This window comes from Diplotaxodon limnothrissa, linkage group LG23 (genome assembly GCF_057381915.1).
Source record: "Diplotaxodon limnothrissa isolate DT_005_m linkage group LG23, D_limnothrissa_male_GT1.1, whole genome shotgun sequence".
In the NCBI taxonomy this organism is placed as follows: domain Eukaryota; kingdom Metazoa; phylum Chordata; class Actinopteri; order Cichliformes; family Cichlidae; genus Diplotaxodon; species Diplotaxodon limnothrissa.
Window position 1 is genome coordinate 10718440 of NC_140617.1, and position 13046 is coordinate 10731485.

A 13046-nucleotide genomic window follows, 5' to 3' on the forward strand; every position below is an offset into this window, starting at 1 on the left:
CGGCTGCACAATTATGCTCAGCCATTGTTGCGAGTGTGCACGCCAAGGGGCTGCGACACATTTACACAGCTGTATTTCGCACATGACTATGAAAGGCAGAAGAGGATGTAGTTCCTTTGAATGTAGATAATCCGAATATTATAGTTTCTTTCCACTGTGTTCCTGTTAATGATAAACTACAAATTTACCCTAAATTACTAAAATATCGATATTATAAATGATCGGTATAGAAGGAATCGATATTTCAGTATCGATCCGCACATCACTAACTCTAAAATGTCGGAGTTTCCTTGAATGCACCATCATGAAGAGAAGCGTACCTGGCTAGCATGCCTGCTGGAGCACGTGGCACCCAACCTGAGCTGATGGAGGCTTCGTGCTGTGAAGATGATTTAACAGGTACGTCTAACCTGACTCGCCACAGGTGCAGCCTCACAGCATAACATTCATCACCTTTACATTTATTAAAAGAACGATTAGTGTCAGTGGAAAACTCCAAAGTTTAAATATGCTATTGAATTAAAATGTATGAGCAGCATTTCAGTTTTAATTACACGTTTTTTATTTTTTAATTATTTATTATTATTATTATTATTATTATTATTATTATTTTATATTTTATTTTTATTAAAATGGCTCCAGGACCTTCCAAGGGTTAAACAGGCTTAATCGTCAGCTGTTTGTTCAAAGCCGTTTGGTATCCAGGTGAGATGTCAGTCAGGTATAAATGTGGGTTAAACTGGGCCACAACATCTAGAGTTTTGGCTTTCAGGCAACTAAAGTTAATGTCATGTGTTCATGCTGCCATTGTCAATAAAGTTGAGGTTGTGGTACATTACCATCGAGCTAACTCACCTGCTGTGTGACAACCTCAGTCAGAGATGGGGTCAGGCTGTATTTCTGTAGCATCTTAGACCATCACGGAGTTTCTCAGCGTGCACGCGGTCTGTGTGATGTCCACGTGGTATATCACAGGGACCACGTGGTAACGTGAACGACTTCAGTGCAGCTGAATTATCAGCGATGTGACACTAGAGCAAATATAAGACTCACAGCAACGTTCTCAACAACCTGCAGATGCTTCAGGGCAGCTTTAAGACAAGTGAACAATGAGCTACAATTATCCAGACGTGTTGAAATAAATGCATGAATAACAATGAATTTTGACACAATGAGCTACACACAATAGACGCTGGCTTGACTGTAGTGGTGTGCGGATCGATATTGAAATATCGATTCTTCCGATACCAGTAATTTATGTTCTAGAATCGATTCTTATATTAAAATATTGATATTTTAGTATTTTGGGGTAAATTTGTAGTTTATCATTAACAGGAACACAGTAGAAACTATATCATTTGGATCTAAATTGGAAGGAACTACTTCCTCTTCTGCATTTCATAGTCATGTGTGAAATACGGGCTTAAGTTTTATTTCTATATGATAATTCTGAATTATTAAGCAATAAGAACAAGTAGTCTGATGTCCTGTAATCATTATGAAGCTATATTATTATTACAATTACATAATACAATTATATATGAAATACAATGAAATATTACGTTTTTGTACAAAGTATCGGTATCGGATCAGTATCGTCGATACCACCCTGAATTTTACTTGGTATCGGATCAGAAAGGAAATCAGTGGTATCGCACATCATGACTTGACTGTTAAATCAGGAAATTATGTCGCTGTCCGGCAGATGTGCGAAAGCTGCCCCTAGACCTTTCAGACTGAAGCACAACTAGAATTTATTTATATTAGGCACGTGGAGGGAAGGATGCTAAAGCAAGGTGGCTGTTTGATTATTTCAGGTGCAGATTTCTCCTGCTGGAAATTAGATGATGATGATGATGAAATCAGACTATGAAAGGTTCCAGAAGGTTCCAATTAACTCCCTGTTTGCCTCTACATGCCTCGATTCATATATTAATCAGGTCCTGTAGCTCAATTATTGTTTACTGACCAGTGAAGTGTGTGTGTGTGTGTGTGGGGGGGGGGGGGATAGAGTAGTTGATGAGAGAGTAAAGGTCAAAGGTCATCTCTTGGTAACAGAGGAGGAGGAGAAGAAGAAGAAGCCGGCTGTCCTCGCGGCAGTGAACGCACCGTCGAACTGCTTCCTCATTTCATGTGGAAAAACCAACTAATTACGTGGAAATATGATAATGTATAACGCCGGGGGAGCTGCCCGCCCAGCGCCGCTTATTACCCAGACTCCCTTGTTCCTCCACACTCCCCCCCCACCCTCTCTCTTCTGGTATTTCTCCCAGGGAGTCTCGCCCTTTCACGACTGGAGAAACATTAGCAGCCAGTCCGGCTTGTTTTGCATCAAAACAACGCCTCATTTGCATAATCTGATCTTGAGCTCCTCCCTCCTCATCACTGCCAGGGAAGGTCGATCCCTCCGCTCCCCATCTTCCTCAGGAGGCGATATCCCCCCACAGATCATCCCCACCACCTTCTCCCCTCTCCTCTTCATCATCTCATCTCATCCAGTTGTCTGATTCCTCCTTAAATATGCCTTCACCTGATACTGCAGGCTGACCTGCAGGCGTGTGCGTGTGTGTGTGTGTGTGTGTGTGTGTGTGTGTGTGTGTGTGTGTGTGTGTGTGTGTGTGTGAGATCACTCCTTTCTTCTCCTGAGGAGGAGGAGGGTGTCAGTCAGTCAGTGATTGTGATGTATGAGAGCTGACAGCTTCCCAGTGCGACTATCCACTGGTCACCAGTATAGCTCTTAATGGGTCTAATGGCCTGAGAGAAGAGACATACACACACAGTAAGATGGGTCGGCCTGAACCAGAACTTTCAGGATGTGAAGCTGAGTGTTAAACTGGAGCGGAATGAGCCAAACAGCTGGAGACCATCCAGATGTCTCCCAGTAGTTTTTTCTTTCAGTTATTTGTAATTTTGTTTTGACCCCAAATGTCCTTTTTTTCTCAGGACAGGAAAGAATCTTTCCAAAAGCTCCTGGGTCCACATCAGGACATTCAGGGGCTTAGGAGGGGACGGTGGTGTGTTTGGTAAACTGTGTGAAAACAGTTTGTATCTCACCTGAATATTTATGTGATGTGAGTCGGAGTTGACCTTAGCACCTGCTCAGACACTTTGACTCAGTACAGATTTGGAGCTTTTTTAGAGCCTGAGATTCATTTGCTAACTTATCATGTGACTCAGTCGCTCATTCTTAAATGTTGATGTACTTCTTCAGCACTGAAACGCTGTCCCAGTGGTGTGTTTGGACTGTCTGATGGTTCCTGTGACATTGACCATAAGGTAAAGATGGATCCAATACTGTGCGCAGTTATATAGCTGTGATATTTAAAGATAATATATTAGTAATGGCTTAAATATGAATATAAAAATGTGATAAAATTGGTCAATTCTGGTTCCAGAGACTCTCCTCTGCTCTGTGCAGAGTTATTATTTTTGCCAAAAAAAGCAAATTTTCACACATGTTAAAATGATTCTTTAAATGGACAGGTCCTCCTTTCTCCTCAGCACTCACAGGGCTTTATATACAACATGCCTCATTCACACAAACACTTTTTTTTCTGTGCCAAAGTGCTTTCTATCTAACATTCACACTCAGAGAGCAGCTTGCATGCAGACTGGAGCAGCCAGGGATCGAACCTGCTCTTCCTGCAGATAAATTGTACAGATCCATGTTATCATGAATTCTTCGGCCATGAGAAGTGTGGCCTGGCCTGCAGCTGTGGACTCTGGCTGCAGGATCAGCTGTATTCACAGGTATGGGAGAAAGAGTTGAAAGGACTTAACTCTGTGCAGACAAACACTGGTTGTAAAGGTCAAAGGACACTCCAGAAAGGGCAGTGTTCATCTCAGAACGTGCTTCTTTATGTCTGCTTGGGATTTCGGCTGCTTTAGACTGACAGGAAGTGGAAGAACAGGAAGTGGAGCCTTCTCTTTCTCTGCAACCCGATGATGATGATGATGAGTGGAGTAGAGTTTCCTCTGACAGACAGAGCATGCTCAGTCAAGATGGAAGCTCTGAGTCTGCTATTACAGAGCCCCTCGTCTCTCCAGAGCGGCGGCTTTCTGTGGGTCGATGCCATCGAGCTGAACGGCAGCCATGACGCTGGCAGCGGCCCGTCGCTCTCCTGCCAGCACGCTGCAGACCCGAGCGGCTTTCATCTCTCTATTTGTAAGAGGCTCAGAATCAAGAATCAGAATCAGAAACTTTATTGTCATTGTCATGAGAACAACGAAATTAAGAATGGTCCCCGATCATTGCATCATCCCTAGCAATATCAAAATATAAATAAAACAATAAAATTCAATAAATAAAATAGATAGAATACTTAAAATACTAATAAGATATAACAGTAAAACATTCACATACATTCCCACACACATGCTTCAGACCGTGCATAGATTAACACAAGAGTGGCGTGATGGACATTTTTTTGTAGTATTCAGATGTGTTATTGCAGTTGGATAACAGCTGTGTTTGAGTCTATTAGTCCTTGCTCTGATTGCCCTGTACCGTCTGCCTGAGGGCAACAGTTCGAACAGGGAGTGGCCAGGATGTGAGGTGTCTTTTATGATGTTTTGGGCCTTTTTAAAACAGTGGGCGTTGTGTAGAACTTCCAGTGTGGGGAGAGGGCAGCCAGTGATCTTTTGGGCGGTGTTAATGATCCCTTGGAGTGCTTTCCTCTGAGCCCCTGTGCAGCTAGTGTACCAGATGCATATGCAGTAAGTTAGAACACTCTCAATGGTGGCTCTGTAGAAGGACACCAGCAGTCTCTGTGTGATGTTATTCCTCCTGAGAATTCTCAGGAAGTACAGTCTCTGTTGGGCCTTTTTCAGCAGCTCGGAGGTGTTCACACTCCAGGAAAGGTTCTCCTCTATATTGACTCCCAGGAAGCGGAAGCTTGCCACCCTTTCTACACAGTCCCCATTTATGAATAGTGGTTGGATCTCTGCCTTTTTCCTTCTGAAGTCTATTAAGAGTTCTTTGGTTTTTGAAGTGTTGAGGAGGAGGTTATTGGCCTTACACCATGACGTCAGCTGCTCCACCTCGTCTCTGTACGTAGACTCGTCTCCCTTGGAAATGAGCCCCACCACTGTGGTGTCATCTGCAAATTTCACAAAGATGTTGCTGTGGTGGCGAGGAGTGCAGTCGTGTGTGTAGAGAGAGTAGAGCAGTGGACTGAGCACACAGCCCTGGGGTGAGCCAGTGCTGAGACTCAGGGCTGAGGATGTGTGATGGTCAACTCTGACTCTCTGTCTACGGCCCGAGAGGAAGCTGTTGATCCACATGCAGGTGCTGTATGGAAGCCCCAGGTCTTGTAGCTTGGCCACCAGTTTGTGTGGAAGGATGGTGTTAAAAGCTGAGCAGTAATCCACGGAACCACAGCTCTTACCTGATCTTCACTGAACTCAGAATCACTTTCTGGGCCACCGGAGCTGTAGGAAGAGCCAGCAGCTCAGCCCCGTTTCCACATCCGCAGCTTCAGACTTGGAGCGGTGCTTCTTCAGCGCCACAATGAAGCTGCAGCAGAAAAGTTAAAGGCCTGCAAAGTCAGAGAGAAAATTCTTCTTCTTTGCTGCTCGGCGACACGGCCTGTTTAATTATGGGTCAGCGAGGAAGGGAAATTAATCTCAGGCGGTGGAGGAGTCACGGCGTCAGGCTGACAGGGGCCCTGGGGCCAAGGGGGGCGGGCACGGGGCCAAATGCCGTGGTAGCCTCTGAAGTCACCACGCAAAAGGGTAGCAGTCAAAAGTGATCAGAGAGCGCCGGACAGCGGACTGGAAGTCAGTGCGTTTCTGGCAGCGAAGCCTCTGAATGAACATAAACCCATGTGACAGACACGCTTCAACTTCACCGCCACTTTCTGAGGCCACGGCAAGGACGTGTGCACGGCCTGGGGGACGGGGGGGCTGACGGTTTCAGAGAGATTGCTCCTCAGGTTTAAACTCTACACAAAGCATGAAAAAGAAATGCATTAAGAAATCACGTTTCTATTCTGAACTCTGGAAAAATGCACAACAGCGCCTCACTCAGGTACGGGGGTCCAAACATGTTGGCCATAACTACCCGAGAGTCAGAAACAGCCTAATCTGAACCTTTCCACAGTTTTTATACATACATTTTTGCAGTTTTATTGGATGGTTGGTTTGTATTAAGTTCTGCATTTACATGTATTACTTAATCAAGTGTATTTGATTTTTTTGCATTTACTTCCATTTCCTGTTTAGTTCCACATTTACATTAGCTTCTGATCACTGGATCCATTTTTTTAACAGACCTACCAAGCACTTATATGCACAATCTCTCTCTCTCACACACACACACAGATTCATACATCACGTTACTTTTTGCACAACCCACTGTCATTGTTGCACATTTCTATTGCACTGTTCTGCCTGTATCGTTCTGTTCTGTCTTTGTTTTGTTGCAATTTTTTCACACTTGCACAGTATGTAGTCCTGTATTGATTGTCTGTTTATTAGGGGTGCAACAATACTTGTATCGATATTGAACCGTTGGATACAGTGCTTTCGGTTCGGTACCATATGTATCGAACAATACAAACTTTTTTATTTATTTATTTTATCAACTTTTCTTCTGATGATGCTGTCTGTGTTGAGCGCTCAGTGGATCTGCGTTCGACTACTCCGCCTAGGCTGCAGTGTTGCCAACTTAGCTACTTTGTCGCTATATTTAGCGAGTTTTCAGGCCCCTTAGCGATAATAATTTATTTATTTTGTATTATTTATAACTTAATTTATTTGTTGTATTCTTCCTAGATTACGCATTGTGTTCTGCTTTTTTTTTTTTTTTTCTAAAAAGCGACTAGTGACAAATCTGGCGACTTTTTCTGGTGTTATTGGAGACTTATTTATGACGACTTTTTGACGTGAAAGAGCGTGTTGCTCTTACTCTTAACAAGTAGCGGTGCTGCCGTGGGCACCTCACCCGTGCTAAAGCACTCACGGGCGGAGGATAGTCCTCCCCCAGCTGCAGGAGATGTTCACACCTATGCGTCCAAACTGCAAATGAATCGCGCATGAGCGAAGCCGCTGCTCCCGCACTGACTGTAATGCAGTCAGTTCTTCTTTTACTGTTATGCTGTTTTGTGGATCACAAGGTTTAAAACTACTTATAAACACACACACAAAGTAACTCCACCAGAGTGCCTATTTCGGGTCACTTTTGCCGGTCGAAGCCCGGATAAAGGAGCAGGGTTGGAATTGTGACATTAAAAAACAATAATTGCTAAAAGAAATTTAATTTGTAGGACGTTTTTTGCTCACTTTATGTCTCTTCCACGATGTTATTTCTCTCTCCAACAGCGTAGGTTACAATTATATTAACATGACCAATTATGTAAATTAGGTGATGACGTCAATTTGCGACTTCTAGCGACTTTTAGGACAGCCAATAGCGATTTTCCTTACTGAGGAGTTGGCAACACTACTAGGCTGCACTGTCGAATGCAGATCCACTGAGCGCAGCGCAAGCTAGCAAGACAGAAGCTAAGCTCGAAATTGAACCTCCCCCACCCTCATTCAGATCTGGCGTTTGGAACTATCTTGGTTGAGGGAACTGGTGGGGGTTTTTTTGGGGGGGGGGTTTGATACAGCTTGTGAACTCACTGTCTGACCCATACTCCGGAACAGTAGGAGGCGGTAATGCTCCTTTACGTTGGTTGCCAACCGCCGTTTAACACAAAGAAGAAGAACTATCTTGGTTTCTATGTGAAGCATGACCCTGATGGTAAGCGTGTCATGGACAAAAGTAAAACAGTATGTCGGATGTGCCACGCAATGCACGCAATGTTGGTGGGAACTAGTGCGTCAGCGCAGTTAGCTTGTTAACGTGTTGACACTGTCCATCCCCACGCACGGGGCGATCCGCGGTAACTCGTTGGAGATTTGCTGCGTTATGGCATTAATGTCATTTTAACGAGATTAACGCTGACAGCACTAGTGGGAACACAACGAATATCACTGCACATTTACACTGACATCATCCTAGTGCAAAGACAAGTGGAAGCAGACAAAAACAACAAGCACATGATTCTCCTTATGGGGACCTGATATGTTTAATATGCTGCTGAGAATATAGCCCAGAAGAAGCGTATAGTATAGCTTTTATTTTGGAAAGAGCCATTTCTCTGTAATAAACTCTCTTTTCCAAAGATGAGTGATTTCTCGATCAGATAGATTTTTTTTGTTTTTGTTTCAGCAACATTACATTTAAAAACTGTACTTTTGAGTTAAAATATATATTTATAATTTTAATGACAAATTGAAAAGGCATGAACATTTTTTTTGTATCAAAAAAAATATCGAACCGTGACACCAAAGTATCAAACCGAACCGTGAATTTTGTGTATCGTTGCACCCCTACTGTTTATATGTAGCACCATGGTCTTGAAGGAACGCTGTCTCGCTTCACCGTGTACTGTACCAGAATCAGAATCAGAAAGGGGTTTATTGCCAAATGTTGAGCAGGTTTACAACATTAGGAAATTGCTGCGGTGCTTCAGTGCAAACATAGTGTCATAAATAGCACTTAAATAGGGTCATAAATAGCACTTAAATAGACATGAAAAAAAAATAAAAGTAGGGATAAGAATTAAAAGTGCTACGTAGAAAGATATGTGCATGAGCTATACATGAGATATATACATGAGAATAAGAATTAAGAGTGCTACGTTGAAAGATATATACATGAGTGCAGGTGGTGATCAGTGCCAAACATGGAATGATGCAGTGAACACAGCGTAGGGTCATGTGTTAGTAGCGGGAACAGTCATATGGTTATTGTTCATGTGTCCAACAGCAGAGGGGAAGAAACTGTTCTTATGGCGAGAGGTTCTGGTGCGAATGGACCGGAGCCTCCTGCCTGAGGGGAGCAGGTCAAACAGACTGTGTCCAGGGTGAGAAGGGTCAGCTGAGATCCGAGCTGCACGCCGCAATGTCCTGGAGGTGTACAGGTCCTGCAAAGATGGGAGTCTGCAGCCAATCACCTTCTCAGCAGAGCGCACAACACGCTGCAGTCCACTGGTTGGAATGACAGTAAAGCCACTTGACTTGACTCTTGTCAGCTTTTGGACTCTGCATGACTCACCTCTGTTCCAACCAATCAGAGGCCGAACTCACTGCCGCCCCACACGTTCGTGCCTGATGAAGACTGACCTCGACTCTCTGACCTCGTCCAATCAGCCGTGACAGAGTCATCAGCTCATCCCACTAAAGTAAAAAACCCGCAGTAGGTCTGTTTCCTCCCTCTGGGACGGTTTCCCTCCTCCAGCCGAGCCACTGCTGCTTACCAACAGGTGTTTAAATGCTGTTGGGACGAGCTTCAGACGGAGACCCGAACAGGAATGGGGAGGACACGACCTTGTCAACGCTCCTTCTGACCCCGTGAACCATTTCATGATTCTTCACAGCTCCTCAGTTTCCAAACAGTTTGTACGTTCAGTCCGCCATCTTCATGTAATCATGGTGTTCATGTTAAATTTCTTACATTTTAAACTAGACCTGAGCCGACATGATATTCCTTATGAACAAGAACATGCCGAACTCCTCCCTGAGTCAGTGTCCCAGGAAAGATGCTGATCGCTGCATGGAGTTTAGAAGATTTCCAAAATCATCAAAATGTTAATTAGCTGATGAAAAAGACTTTTTCTGCAGCAGAAATGTTATCAGGGAGGCTGAGACGCTAAGAGAATCCCTAACAGAAACCTGTAGTCTGGTAACGGCAAAAATGGCGAGACATGTTCTCGTTCGCTGCCACCAAACACCCAATCAGCTGCTGAACGGGGAAATGTAGGAACCAATCACATCTGCACAACAGAGACCGAGGACAGTTTGAGAGGATGTCAGACGAATGGACTTGTTATGGTGGTAAAGATGGAAGGCCGGAATACTCAGCGTTTGTTTACTGCAGCTGTGGTGGGAGGAGCCAGAGACAGCGAAGTCATAATGAAACCTGAAAACCTGCAGGAAAGCTTCTGTTTGGCAGAGATGCGTTTAATCAGATTTGTTCATGTAGAAAAACACACAGATAAAGACTCAGAAACACACACGACACAGACACACACTGTGATGGTGTTTGACTCTTGCCTCCAGTTTGTTGCTTTGGGTTCAGTAATGCTGGAATGGAGGGAGACTCTCAGCTGAGCTCAGACTGAATGTTACAGGCAGCACTGCTGGCTGTGAGCAGCTGCACGGTAAGAGTTTACCGCCTGAGTGAAACTGTTTCTGCTGAGTCAGCTGATCTTCTGCTGCTGGTTCTTCCATTAAGGCAGATTTTCTCCTCTGGCAGCTGCAGAAGCCATCAGAGAGCAGGGATCAGGGTAACCTGGGAGTTAACGAGGATAACAGAGCTGTGAGGCCATCAGCGGCTCTGTGGCAAAGTTTGTTTATACCAGCTTAGTTTTAAAAAGATGCAAACACGAGTTCTCGAAAGATGCCTTTCTGTCTTTATGCTAACGGTTTCCCTTCACTTCCAGTGTTTGTGCTTAGCTGAGCTGCAGCTGTGATGGAGAAAGAGCTGTTAGCAGGGTTCCTCTGATTAAACACGCCGTCAGCGATGATTCACAGCTGGATCTGCTGGTGGTCTTAAAAGCCTCACACTGAAATCAAATGACGTTCACACAGCTCTGACTTGATCGTTATCTGAGTCTTCCTACTTCATATGAAGCAAGAGCCACGTGAACCAGAAAGATCCTCACAGGTCTAATTTATATTTAAGGAGCTTCAATGATATTAACAATAACAGTTTAAGTTGCTGTGGGAACTTAAGGTTCTACCTTTTTCTTTATTCTCTGAAAGTTTAGACTTCACACAGTTTTTTTTCTTCTTCTACTAGTTAAATTGTGGGATGTCACAGAAGGGATACAAGACCCACCCACCTGCGGTTTTTAATGGGCAGCCAATCAGAAGAAAGTTGGCCTCATATATTTGAAATCATCTTAAGTCTTCATGGGTTTGTTGGAGAAACCAGAAACCTTCTCGCTGCTTTTGGGAGTTTATTGTCTGAACTTTGTGGAGCTTTGCTGCTCGTTTCACCCTGGTTTCACTCGTCCTGCCAGAAGGTTCAATTTAACATTTAAAACGTTTACACTGAAGTGTACAGATAACAGATACAGTTCAGTCTGTGGACTCAGATCTGTGAGTGAAATGTTTGGTATTCCTGATGAGGATCAGAGGCGTGTTTGGGACTCAGGGCTCTGATGTGGTTCAGGACTGAGAGCAGAAGGTGGAGCTGAGTCAGGCACACAGAGGGGGTAAACAGACGGGGGCAGTAAAACTAAAAGTCCTGGAAACTTCTCAGCACACTTCCTGTCTGCTCTCTCTCTCTGGCTGTAGAACGTCTGTGCTCGCCTTGTTTTCCTTATCTCAGTTTTCCCCCTCTGTTCCCCTCAGATGCCAGATGTGTCAGGGTGACTGACGACGCGCGGTGGATGTTTGTGTTGTTTGTGTCACAGCATTCCTGTGAGCGTGTGCAGAAGGTGAAGAAGACAAGTATGGAGCTCCTGCAGCTGCAGGTAGGTGCCAGCTCCGTCATCTCCGACCGGCTCGTGCAGATTAAAGGATTTTCCTTCGTTATTTTCTCACCCTTTTCTCCTTTTGGCTTCCTCCTCCTCCTCCTTTAAAAAAAGAAAAACCTCACACAGCGAGTCATTGGGCTTTGCAGGCTCAGGATGAAACTTTGCCAGCCGTTTTGGTGCAGCAGGAAGCAGCGATGCAGACAGACATTCACCTGAAGCGCGACTTAGTTCAGCTCTTTAATGCCTATAAGTGATGACACGTTTTGTTGGGGAAGCTGAGCTGGTGGCAGGAAGTGACAGTACCTTTGTGTCCTTCTATGTAAAAACCCGGCATCCTTACAAAACATGTAAGTCTCTGTACGTCTACCTTTTAGTCATTACTGATTTCTGTGAATGGTGCCGCCTATCAAGCGTTTGTTTTTTTTTCTAAAATTCTGGTGCCCACCAAAGAGGTGTTGATGAAAATCACCAGGACTGCGATTAAACATGATTTTGACCAGTAATTTTTAATTTATGCAGGCTTAACATTCCAAATAAGCAACTGTTAACTAAAGTAAGAGAGATACACCCCGTCCAGTACAGTTTAACGTCCAGGTGTCTCTGAGAATGGGATTCGGGCAAATCTAAACACGTCAGCTCAGACAAGATGGAGGATGAGGGTTGAACTGTTCGAACGTCAGCCAGACAGCGTCTGAGAGGATCCATCCGTCCATCTGCGGCAGCGTCATTTGGGTCAATTGGGTCAAGTACCGATGAGCCGTGTGTAGACTGCTGACCGGTGTCGTGCCAAAAAGTGATTAGCGTTATTTAAATTTGTTTGAACTGTCATAAATAACTTGTTGGTCTATATTATATGAAACATGTCAAATGGATTCCTCATGAATGATATCCAGTCATCTTGAACCACATTCCTGTCACAAGGTAGAAGCTGCAATCAGTTTTTGGCAGTGACTTTTATACATCCTTTATCCTATATCCAGTTAAAAAATCTCATTGACATTAAAAATGCTCTAAAAGGCTCAAACAGAACAAACACAGCCCAGAGGTCCAGCTCAGGTGAAGCCTAGCAGACAGCTCGCAGGTACAGCCACCTGTGTCCACATCCACCTGTCAGTCAAAGAGGCCACGCCTCTAATAATCCTAATTTAAGCCTTAGTACAATTTAAACAGGTAACTTATAAAAACAGGCTGTTAAACGTGTTTGTTTCTGCTCTAATGTATTACATGGGAGTCTATGGGGACTGACTCACTGCTGATCTGCTGGACGTCACAGGGACTGCAGTTCGTTGTAGCTTCTGTTTCCTTCCAACCTCAAACTAATGAACCCACGCTCATCTGGCTGGATGGGAAGCGGCACGCCAGCTCTCTGCTTTGATCCTGAAAACACCCCATCACCTCCTCCTTCCTTCTCCCCCTCCCCCGGCCCGTCCAGCACCTCTGCGGGGTCATGCAGATTAACCTGTCGTTTCCTGCAGACAGTTTTGGTTGGGAGTGAAATGGAGGGTGAAGCAGTTT

At 44.4% G+C, this 13046-nt stretch overlaps 1 protein-coding gene across 1 annotated transcript in view; it reads left to right on the forward strand.

The window, feature by feature from the left end:
* The first annotated feature begins 11433 nt into the window (after nucleotides 1-11433).
* Nucleotides 11434-13046, forward strand: part of frem1b (Fras1 related extracellular matrix 1b) — a 38601-nt gene continuing 36988 nt past the window's right edge. The window contains exon 1 of the mRNA XM_085347143.1: nucleotides 11434-11528. The gene's annotated coding sequence lies outside the window, so the exon portion shown is untranslated. The remainder of the gene's footprint in view (nucleotides 11529-13046) is intronic.